The sequence below is a fragment of the Leopardus geoffroyi genome, chromosome B4 (assembly GCF_018350155.1).
Source record: "Leopardus geoffroyi isolate Oge1 chromosome B4, O.geoffroyi_Oge1_pat1.0, whole genome shotgun sequence".
In the NCBI taxonomy this organism is placed as follows: Eukaryota; Metazoa; Chordata; class Mammalia; order Carnivora; family Felidae; genus Leopardus; species Leopardus geoffroyi.
Genome location: NC_059341.1, coordinates 12,933,348 through 12,942,808, shown reverse-complemented (window position 1 = coordinate 12,942,808; position 9,461 = coordinate 12,933,348). Strand labels below are relative to the sequence as shown.

General features: G+C 46.5%; 1 protein-coding gene across 2 annotated transcripts in view; it reads left to right on the top strand.

Moving 5' to 3' along the window:
* Positions 1–9,461, top strand: part of FRMD4A (FERM domain containing 4A) — a 612,832-nt gene that overhangs the window by 225,066 nt on the left and 378,305 nt on the right. The gene's annotated exons all lie outside the window — the stretch shown is intronic.

The window sequence follows — 9,461 nt, the reverse complement described above, 5'->3', positions numbered from 1 at the left end:
ACATGCCACACACCCACTCCCCACTAAGTGGCCACCTTGTCCCAGTTGGGACGAGAACTTTCCCAACGGTCCCAGTAAAAGTCCCAAGTCCTGGGAATGCTTCGCAGTTCTGGGCAAACCGGGATGTTTGGTCATCGCCCGTGCACGTGTATGCACACACATACACACATCCCACTAGTATAATGTGCCATGCAATTCCAGCGTTCTGTAGTTGGGGGGACCTCAAGATGACCCAAGAAAGCAGGAAGCCAAGGTGGAGGGCGGTGAAATCGTTTATCCTGCTGGGTAGTGCTGGATGCAGGCCCAGGGAGCTTCTAAAGTCAGACAGAAGACCAAGAATCAGTCCACTCAGGGGTGTTTCTTTACACCATGGTGACCACTCATAATTCTAAGAAAGTACACATCATATAAATAAACTCATAGGGGTTTTACACATAAAAGATTGTCAAGATAGGCTTTTGCTGCAACTGTTGGCTGGTTATGGAGGGCCACAAACTTTGCCCACAATAGGACCCTGAAAAAAATGGCAAATCCGTTAGGTCAGTGTTGGAAACAGCCATTTCCCCTTCGGCTGAAGGGGAAGGGGAGGCAGTTTATGATAAAATACTTTTTAGCCCAAACAGATTCTCCCAAATTTCTTTCCATTTGTAGAAAGTATAATGAAAATCATTAAAAAGTAAACTACGAAGAGGGACGCCGGGGTGGCTCAGTAGGTTGAGCAGCCAATTCTTGGTTTCTGCTCAGGTCATGATCTCACGGTTCGCAAGTTTGAGCCCCGTGTCAGGCTCCGTTCTGACAATGCTGAGCCTGCTTGGGATTCTGTCTCTCCCTCTCTCTGCCCCTCCACTGCTCGCTCTGTCTCTCCCTCAAAAATAAATAAACCTCCCTCTCTCTCTGCCCCTCCCCTGTTCATGCTCTGTCTCTCTCTGTCCCAAAAATAAAAAATAAACGTTGAAAAAAAAAATCATTATAAAAAAATAAATAAATAAACCAACTTTTTTTAAAAAAAAGGTAAATTATGAAGAATTTTTTAAAATAATTTTTTCTAAACTTTGTTTAGAATACATAAAAATTGATTTAAATATTTTGTACTGGCAGAGTTGAGGTTTATATTAGTGAATCTGAAGCACCATCAGAAGCTGAATTATCAAAGATTCATCAAATGTTCAGTCCACCAAGGCAGGAAAAGCAGCCTGGCACATTTGAAAGATTTTTTTTTTTTTTTCTAGCATGGTGGAAACAACGAAAATGAGCCTTCTGTCTAACCTTTAGTTAAACAGATAATTAAATTAACCAGTATACTATAATCCCCAAGCTACCTAATTAGTTTTATATCTAAGGAGTTAAATAGAAACGTGTATCACTTTCATTTATTTTATATGTATACTGAATTATACATTTACTAGAGAAATATATATCTAGAGTGAAAATACATGCCTTTAAATATGACAGAGGTTTCTTAAAAGACATAGATATGCAAGGATTATTGCCAATCACATTAAAGTTGAAAGCAGAGGATTTTGGGGAAAAAAAAAATGTTTCAATGCTAATCCAAAAAAAATTTTAAAAAAAGCCAGAGTCCACGCATGCCGGCTACAGTATGAAAAAGATTCAGATCCTCACAGCTGTGAATTGAATTGATAATTCCTCCTGCTGAAAGGAACGGTTAATGCAAATCCCTCCAAGTTCATGAATCACGTTGGGGACCAGGCAGATGGTCCATCCCCAAAATCACGACTGCACCAATCTCACCGAGAGGAGGTTTTCACAGGACAGGGAGCACAAACGAACAGATGGGAAGATAGCCACCCCCAAGTTCCCACCCTGTTCTGCAGGCTGAGCTCTCTCGCTGGCGCGGGGCGGTACCCAATGTGTGAGATGGTCTTCCTTTCCCAGCATACCCGTGGGCATTGGGTTGCAAGGCAAGCTCACCAAATATGAGCTGCTGAGACGTCTGTGATCTCTCCGCGGCAGAAAGAATTTATGATAAGGGAGCATATATTCCCTGTGGTGTCAGAGCCTCACCCAGGGGAGGTCAGGAAGTTGTACCAGGACCATTGGTTGGAGAAAACAAGAACTGTTAAAAGCCACGCTTCATATAGAACTAACTGGAATCCAAAGAGTCTCCTGGGTTGTCCGTATACCTCATCTGTAGTAACCCCACCCCTACGAGACGGAAGTTCACACCAGCATTTACGGTGAGAAGACAGAGACTTAGAGGTAATAACTCGCACAAAGTTGCACAGCTAATAAGTAGTTTGAATTCAACCACTTTTCCACTGTCCTATAATGGCGTGAGGTAACCTATGATGTGAGGAGGTTTTCAGAGCACGAGCACGCAACCAATGCTTTTGTACAAACAGATGGGGGAGTGATTCCCTTAAGACAAAGGAGGAGGATTGATTCTGCTTTTTAGTTTAAGGAGGCATTTCGAAATGTACCTGGGATCTTGTTTTCATTCAGGTTCAGGGAGGCCAACTTTGGGAGATCATTGCCATTGAAAAGGAACTTTGTGACTCACAGTTCCCCAGAGGAGGGGGCATTGGGCACCATGCAGGGCCACCCAGGGCACCATGCAGGGCCACCCAAGGTTGGCCAGGAGGCAGAAGGAGCCAGGAGAAAGCATGAGCCAAAGCCTTTATTGTGGTTTTTCACAGGAAACAACAGACAACTCAGGGTTAGCAGCTGGACAGGTTTAGGATTGAACACTAACTAATTTGGGGCGGGTTCTGGGCAATAGAGGTGATCCCCAGTTGTCCTCTGCCTGGCCCCGGGCTGATTTAGGGTAGGGCAAGAGTGTGCTCGCCTGCAAGAGGCTGATAAAAGGAGGCGGCTAGGGGTGTGGACTCTGAACTGATCTGTTTACCTACCGAGGTGTACCTGCAGGCCAATCGCTTGCTATCTCTAGGAATTAGCTTATCCTGGGAGAAGCAGTCTGTCCTCATAGCCACAAGGCACCAAGACGTCAAAACTTCATCAGAGGGGCGCCTGAGTGGCTCAGTCAGTTGAGCGTCCAACTCTTGGTTTCAGCTCAGGTCACGATCGCACAGTTCATGAGCTCGAGCCCCATGTCGGGCTCTGTGCTGACAGCGCGGAGCCTGCTTGGGATTCTCTCTCTGTCTCCGTCTCTCTCAAATTAAATATTAAAAAATCGTAAGACGTACAAAATAAAAAATATGACTATTACGAGGGAACACCTAAAAAACCTTCTGTGCCTGTACCTTTTTTCCTTTCCCGCATGACAGCAGAAGCAGCAGTTATGGCTACAGACATTTTACGGGACGGTTTTAACGTTGTCAACTCACACTGTGTATGCACTGCCTACAAGTCCGTGAGGTCTGAAACATGGGCCCCTGGACTGCTTTTCTCTAGGCGTAACCTCTCGTAAATGAGGCTTTATTAGCTCCGAGGCTTGACTCATGGAAATATTTCTTTAGCAACTTGGTGATCTGCTTCTTTACCGGTAAAGTTTTCTTTACCTTCCGTTTCAGCTGGGCAAAGGAGGGGAGAAGATACTTAACACAGTTATTGATGTCATAGTGTGGGCTTATACTGAGTTTTCGTTTTATTTATGTCTTTTGCAATTGCCTGCCTGCTTTGCTGCCTCAAGCAAAGAAATTGCAGCTAAGAAAGGAATCTCCTCGAAATGTCTCCTCGTCCACTGGTGAGCACAAAATGGTAGCAGTAATGCGGGCAATTAGAGACACTGGGCTACTCCTCTGTGACTTCCTAGCTTAGCTCCCCCCACCCTGGTTTGTCCCCAGACGGAAGCCACATCTGGAGGGGCCTCTTTGTCGGCCTTCTCCTCATGTGGAGGTGCCCGGGGACCCAGTTCCTTTTATGCAAAGACAGAACCCAACGGACACCATTGCAGCCCATCACACTCCACTCTCGCTCCTTATTCGCCCTTTTATAGAGCCTGATGGCTGAACACAAGCGCTCTGTAGCATAACAGTTAGCTCCGTACCTTACCAACTCAGGGACCAGTGCCAGTCACCTAATCTCTCTGTGCTTCCAAGAGATTTTTTTCCTCATCTCTGGAATGCAATGACCTACTAGATAAGTTGGTAAGAGGAAAGAATTAAATAACTATTCCAGGGACAGAGTAAGGGCTCAAAATGTCAGCTGCTATTAACGATCTTTCAAACAGCCTTGTGTATATAGTGGGCTGTATATTCAGCCCACTAATGTGTGACAGCCCCACCCTAGAATGTAGGGTTGCACGGTGGTTGGGATAGGGACTTTGCAGACAGACACATGTAACTTCAAATTTTCGCCTTATGTCTTAGATAGATATGATGCAGAACAAGTTACTGGCTTTAGCTTCTGAGAACCAAGTAAATTGAAATATTAATACCTCTCTTGTTCAACAAATATTTATCAGTCATGCTATATACAAGATATCCTGCTAGGTTCTGGGATATAATAGTGAACATTCTTGACAAATCTATTTGTTTCCATCTTTGTCAGACCTTTGCAGGTGGCTGTAGTAAATTCACAACCAAACCGACCCAAATTAGTGACTACCTGTCATGATCATTGGTAGGTCTGAAAATGCCCTGGGAGAGAAGACTTGAAGAGTTAGCTTTTGGGCTGCTAAGCTACTCTATCTGTATTTTAACAGTGCCCATAAAGACCAAGTCAAATGCACTTGAGTTTCAGATGCCTCTGCCTCACCCAGCCTTAGCCCCACCTGTCTGCAGCTCGGGTCACAGTGAAATAAATGCCAGAGCAGTGAGCCACAGGCTGTACCTCTTAGCCCAAGAGATAGTGCGGCCTGGAGGAAGGAGCATTGTGGGTTAGAGTAACTAACCCAGCTCTGTCACCAACTAGTCGATAACAGTGGACACGGTACTCAAACTCCTTAAGCTATAGAACCCCATTCTGTACAGTAAGGATGTTGGATTCAAAGGACTCTATAATCTTTTCCAATTTGAGTGGCTCATGAGAAATCTATTCCAAATGCCATTAGGAGTTCTAGTCCCTCCTTGAATAAGCAGTTTCCAGGATCCCCCACTGCCTCCCCACCCTTTATCTCCCACCCTCCAAGTCTATAGGGCTTCTATAATCACTCTTGGGAAAGAAAGGCTAACTTCTGTAGGAAACCTCTTAAACACTGGCTATCAGTAGAGATTGCACATCTTTTGGAGAATCCGTGCCTGGAAGATTAATAAAAATATGCTGGATTGCATCTGTGTTTTTAACAATTAGTAGAAAATCTTTCCAACGTGTGGTCGGAAATAAGACGGATATGCCTTAGTGAAAATTACATGTTGTGAATGGTCTAGGGCAGTGCACCAACATGAGCGGAGCCAGGTGACCAGCCCTGGAAGTCTGAGCCTGCCACACTAAGCTAGTTGTGTCACCCCAAACAAGTTACCCGTCCTCTCTAAGCCCAAGGAGAATGATGCTTGCCTCCTAAGAGTACTGTAGGGATTGAAATCAATAAAGAATGTCTAGCATGTGGCACACTGCCTTGCAAGGTAGAAAACACCCTGTATACAATAGTCACTTACTGTGATTATTATCGTATTATTGCATTTATAGTCTCCATGACATAGAGCTTGCTATTGAACTTTTGCTCCTTTTATCCTCAGTCAGCCCCCATAGGGTCTGCAGAGCCTCATTTTTAGATGAGAAATCACTTGCTGGTCAGCCATGGTTCCCACCCAATTCTGCTTCAGAGGCCCTCAAAAGCTTTGCTGTCTGTTCTTCACCCGAGCTATCCAGCTGGGCGAGCACCCGGGCCCCCGGGGAGGCACATCAGCCTTCATCCAGGCGCCTACCACAGTAAGCTGACAAATGTCTCGTGGCCTAATTTCTGTCTTGTTATTGGCCCTTCCACCTTCCGCGAACACACACGTACAGAAGGAAGTCGATATCAGAAATGGCTCTTCAGGGGCACCTGGGTGGCTCAGTCCATTAAGCATCCGACTTCGGCTCAGGTCATGATCTCATGGTTCGTGGCTTCGAGCCCCGCATCAGGCTCTGTGCTGAGCGCTCAGAGCCTGGAGCCTGCTTCTGCTTCTGTGTCTCCCTCTTTCTGCCCCTCTCCCACTCACCCTTGTCTCTCTCTATCGCTCAGAAATAAACATTAAAAAAATTTTTTAATAAAAAAAAAAAGGAATGGCAGTTCAGCACAGACCAAAAATTGACTACTGTGGTTTTACGAGTCATGGAGAGTTTATTAAAAATTTAATTGACAGCTAAAAAGAACTCTGACTAGGAGAAGCCCATAAACTTAATGGCATTTATTAATTTATGGGCTATTATTATAAAATGAGTGATCATGCTATAAAAGCAGCGAAGTGCTGTGATTTTGTTAGGATGACGCTGGCTGTCTCCCCTTCCAGAGATAACGACTCACCCTCACCCGCGTCTGAGCCTTAGGCTCCACACTTCAGATGAAGTGCCTCTTTCTCCAAGCCTCTCTTTGACTCGTCGCATCTATCTCCTTGAGATCAGCCCCTCATGCTGATGACTAAGCCTGGCAAATGATCCGAAAGACCACATAAGGGGCTGAAGGGGTCCGACTAAGGATCCTCAGGTCCTTTTCCGAACTCAGCCTCTTGCCGACAGGATGTGCCCCCTCCAGGCTTCGGTTTCTTCACTTGCAAAATGAGGGCCTTGCACACGTTGCTTCCTGTGGCCTTTAATCATCGCAAGCCATGCCCCCCCGATCCAAAAGGTCATCTGGTCCAGGAGAGTGTTGGCTAACAACCCCCAGCCCAGGAGGGACCCATCGCCTTGGCCCTGGTGCCAACATGGCGGGAGGAAAGGGTGAGGCACCAACACAGGACACCCCCTGCTTGTCAAATTTCTGTTCCCGTGAGGCCCAAGAGGGTGTGAACTCCTGGAGGGCTTAGGACATTGTGGGTGGGTGGGGGGGGTGCCTTTCTAGACTAATCCATGCATAGGAACTAGTTCGCGTGTCCACAGGCTGGGAAAATATGGAGGAAAAGAGAGGGGAATGCAGAACATCATAAAAACCTCAGTTGGTATGTAAGGACCAAATTAAAGAATGTGACAGTGGCAACAAAAGGGCATTATTTGGAAATAAATGTCTCTCCCTGGGACGGTGCAGGGGAAGGAGGCAATGTTCAAGTTGCAACACGAATATCACAGAGTATCACACCATCTCTCTGAGTGTCATAGGTGTTCAAGGGACCAAAGGATGCACAGAAGCAAGCTTGTTACTCTCTGGCCAGTAAATATGTTGTCTAAAGGCTCTGTGTATTTCACCCACTTCATTACATAGCATTACTGTTTCGGCTTGGTTACCTGAAAAGTAGTGCCGGATGTTTAAAAAAAAAAAAAAAAAAGGTGATGGAAGCGGGAACCATAATTTTCATTAATGGAAATACTAGAAACCACTTTCATTTTCACCTCATTTACTTTCCTTGCATTTTTGAATTATAAATATGCCTCACGTGTACGGAATGCTTCCTGGACTCTGACCCCCATTTTAAGTGCTTCCGAGGCACTGGGTGTGTAGTCTTCATGTTGACCCCATAGGGTGTTTGCTCTCATCATCACCAGTGTGCAGACGGAGCAGGTGAAACACAGGAAGTTTACCTCCATAGGTGGCGAGGGGCGGAGTTGGAACTTGAACCACCTGTGAGGATCCACCCTTAACCTCTGCGCCACATGAGGGCTGTAGTGCTTGATTGCTGGGGTCAATGAGAAGGAAACTGAGGGGTCTTTTCCTGGCCCTCCAGGATGACGAAATTCTTCAAGACCTAGAGGCAGTCTTCCTTCCTCGTTCCTGGGAAGCCTTCTTAGGACTCATCCAGAATACGGAGCTTTAAGAAGCAGCCAGCCGGAAGAGGCTGAATGCCGACCCGCCCATCTCCACGGAGAGGGATGACAGCTCAGAGTGGCAAGAGGTTGATGTGGTGGAACAGGAGACGCGGGTTGGGAGCTAGAAGGCCTGAGTTTGACTTCTGCTGTCTTTGAGTAACTCACGTAACTTGTTTGAGCATCAGTTTCTTCATCCATCGGTTAGGGGTCACAACCCCCACCGCGCCCTAACACAGAACGTGGCTGTGAGGGTCCTGTGAGAAAACACGGCAAACACTGTAAAATGCAGCATGTCTCAAAGAGCACTTTGCACATAATAGGTGCTCAATGAATGTTGAGTGAGGCAGTTTCCACTCCGGCCTTAGGTCACCCGAGGCATTGCCTGTATGTCCTCTGGAGGGGGAGAAAAGGCAGCTTTCTAAAGTGTGCCACTGTAAATGAGCCCCATTGCCCCTGACTAAATGTAAGACACATGTAAGATTCCACATACAGTAGGAAGACTTCTCAGAGCCCGGGTTTTAAAGCCTTGAACTTGTTCTCACAGCCTATCAAGGTCATTCCCACACCATTTGGTTGGGTTTGGGGGCAGTCTTGCCTGAATACAAGGGACAAAGCAGAGTGACCCTCTGGCTCCTTTCTATCCTCAGGATTCCAAAAAAAGACCCCGAGAATGCTACAGACAGGGCTGTTATTTCCTCAGGGTCCCGCGAAACAAACAAGATGAACCTCGGCTGCTGTTTATTGGAATTATTCACTCAAGGAAGTGGTCCCCTGCAATGAGATGCTGTCTGCCTCTGAAATCTAATGACAAGGGTCATTAATCCTCGAAGCCAGAGTGATTGTCAGGTGGATTGGGGCTGTCACCATCGTGTTATATTTTGCACAACTGGGTTCATTTTATACACCCTTCCGCCCCTTCCCCCTTCCCTACCCTACTCCCTGATCACATGTGGGCGAGGGCACAGGTGCACACTCAGCCACGTGACACGTGTATCGCCTCCAACCAGCGACAGGACTATGTGAGATATTGTCCCTCGGTGAGAACGGACTATTTCTGGGCATTTCAGGAGATAAAATCTATTATGTGATTTTAAAATCCTCTGACCAGTAGACGTAAACCTCAACTCAAACGGGTCTGCTTCGCCTTGTGTTTGCTTCTAAAACTTAAGGCGCTCATCAAACCTTTGCGCTCATCAAACCTTCAGAAGCGCTGGCTCCAAATGGATTGCTCCCCGCGAGGTGCGCACCAAACTCCCACGTTGCAAAGAACCTCTCCGAATTGACCTGCGTGACCTCCTAATAGCAGGGCAAGGAAAAGGCTCCCCATTCAGGTGGAAGGGGTTGCAGAAATTGACATTTTGCCAATACGAATCATCATCACTGCAAATCCTTCGGGCGCGGTTTAGAGTTTACAAAGCACCTTCACATGCATTATCCCCTCCGAGCCTCATAACAACCGGGAGAGGTCAGTGGACGAGGCATGAATATCACTATTACTATTCCTATCCTCACGTGACAAATGAGGAAGTCAAAGCTCAGAGGTCACAGCCATCCAGAGGCGGAGGAAAGGCCTGCCTTCCAGCCGACCAGGGTCACATCTTCTGCCCCAGTAAGTGAGAAGAGTCTGGAATAGGAACAACAGTTTGGGGCCCGGAGTACAG